Raw genomic sequence first — 2858 nt, 5'->3', positions numbered from 1 at the left:
GATTGAGTAAAATATTGGAAACCTAGTACAGAACGGATGTGGATTCAGTAAAATATTAGTAATTACTTACTTAAAAACACGAGTAGAAACGACTGGGTGAAATAATGAAAAACTTCTATAAAGAGGGGTAGATTGAATGAAGTATTGTTAACGTACTATAAAACTGATATATCTGGATTAAGTGAAATATTGGTAACGTACTACAGAACAGAGATGGAATTAGACTGAAAAAAGTATTGATAACTCACTACAAAAAAAAAGAGGTAGAAAAAATGAAACATTGGTAAATTACTATGTATAAAGAAAGCACACAAGTAAGAGTGGCTCAAAGACTGTCGAGACTCAAGTCGGTCTTCATTATGGCTTTACTGATTTAGTGACGATAGGTGGAGAGAGTTATCTCCTGGGCATACTTTATAAGGTGTTTATTCAACTAACATGAAGAAAACTACTTAATCTCTGAGAAAGGTGCTTCATAGTCAACATCTGCTTTTATTGCTCATTGTCACACATTAGCATACGTTTAAAGGTCATTGTAGCTGTAACAGGTAACCGATTTTCTGTAGTCAGAGAGCCAATAACACGGTTCAAGTCAGAGAAGAGCCATTTTTAAATGTCATTTTTGCATCACACTTAAAACGTCATTCTCTTGTGAAAGTCGAAGTTTTTAAACACATGATTTCTAATTATATCTTAGCGCGTTGTCTCATGTACTGGTGCCAGGTCAAACCATTTCGGTAAGATAAGATTTTGAAAGCATGTTACAACTTACAGTGTCAAAACTTATCGATAAGCGTAAGCCAAAAATCTTAGGTTCATACGAAAAGATTCCTACGTGATATAATAAACACTGGTTCAACTGGTTCGTATTCTGCTTCAAGACTTAGAGCAAAATTGTTTAGCTTCTATAAATGTAGAAAAAACAACAACATATTAGCATACTGTACTAAGATATACCGACAGACGCAAAAAAAGATGGATGGAGTTACACACAGAGTGCTATGAGGACAAAAACAATTACGGAGATGTCAAAGGAAGAGAGAGACGCACAGAGAAATACAAACGTGCGCAGATACACAAGAAAGGAATTTATATTAGTGTTAATCGCACATTTCTGAAAGTAAGATTAAATTAATTAGTTATTAAATGAAACTCTAATACTTTATCTATTACTCAACTTTTATCACAAAATACCTACGGTACCTCGATCTCTGGTACAAAAAAATAGGAAAAAGCGTTTTGAACATTTTCACAAATTACGACTTCAAAGTGGCACAAGTCTACTAAAGTTAGTGTCAATAAATTTGTAATTATTATGTTTTCATAATGCAAAATATACTCTGGGTTCAGAATTTTTTATTTATTTATTTTTGATAATCTTTCTACAATTTTTTGCAGTTTCAAATAAAATATAAGGCTTTTCTTAGAACAGTATTAGGCCCCGGCATGGCCAGGTGGTTAGGGCGCGGGTTCGAATCCCCGACCCACCAAACATGCTCGCCCTTACAGCCGTGGGGCGTTATAATGTTGCGGTCAATCCCACTATTCGTTGGTAAAAGAGTTGGCGGTGGGTGTTGATGACTAGCTGCTTTCCCTCTAGTCTTACACTGCTGAATTAGGGACGGCTAGCGCAGATAGCCTTCGTGTAGCCTTGCCTGAAATTCAGAACCCAACCAAAGAAAGAACGATATTCGTTTGATATGTCGGGAAAATAATTGAATCTGATTTTCATAATTGTTTGGATTTTTGTCGATGGGATGACTTCTGATCACTTAGAAGACATTGAGGATATCGGTCGCTGGTGCCTCCTGGTGGCTTATAATGCCAAAAATCGGGTTTCAGCACTTCAGTTGGTTTTTGCTATTTTATACGAGTTCGAATCCCGCTCAGGGTGATTTGTTTGAAATTCTCATCAGATAGCTAATATACAATAATTTCTAAAAATGGAAAATATTTTCTTATTGTTTTTTCAATAAAATAAAACTAATGCAAGATTTTCTGGTTACTTCTTCCTGGTAATAATATATATATATATATAATGTATCCATTAACCTATGTAGGCTCTTTACCACACGATCTCTTTCTGTTCGGATTATGTTCTGGAATAAGTTTCTACGTGTCTAAGTGTGTGAAGACGAATATTGAATCATTAACAATATTGCCTGTAAACGCCTTTACCAACTGAAACATATTAGGAACAGAAGTTAAAAATAAAACGTAAAATTATAAAAGACCATTTCTGAAGATTCAAGGTAGAGAATACACGGAATCCAAAAATGGTTAATTAAATTTCAAGAAACAATCGCAAGGGTTAGACAAAGCTTAAAAACTAAAGTAACATTTCAGACAAAAATTTGGACCTCACAAGAAAATCCGACACATCCTGATTTTTCACGAGCATCAGAGTGACACAGGCAAAAAGGATGTTGGTCAGTAAGATCTTCGTATTGGATTTGCCAGATGTCTGAGGAGGGCTGGAATTTTCTCTTCTGATAAAGCCCATCATGGTAAGGGGATCTTTCAGAAAAGTTCTACTTTTACAGATTACTTACTCGATTATTCAAGGTGTCCACGTGTTTGCTACGCGTGTTGACCTCTGAAGAGGAGGAAAGCATCCTAACAGATGAGTGCTACCAGCTTTATTTGAACACAGTGCTTTGCTATGAAATATACAAGTGACCCCCTCAGAGTCATTTGGCTTTTCATAACTATAAAATCAATGAAGTTGTGGTACTGAATGTCCTCTGTGAATGCAATGCTAGTGTGGGTTATAGTGCTCATGAAGCCTAAATGCTGCTGTATTTCCGTTTATTACAGTGTTATACGTCTTACATAAGGTTCATGGTAGGTGATGGCCG

The sequence above is a fragment of the Limulus polyphemus genome, unplaced genomic scaffold, assembly GCF_000517525.1.
Source record: "Limulus polyphemus unplaced genomic scaffold, Limulus_polyphemus-2.1.2 Scaffold47, whole genome shotgun sequence".
NCBI lineage: Eukaryota > Metazoa > Arthropoda > Merostomata > Xiphosura > Limulidae > Limulus > Limulus polyphemus.
This window is presented reverse-complemented; position numbering follows the sequence as displayed.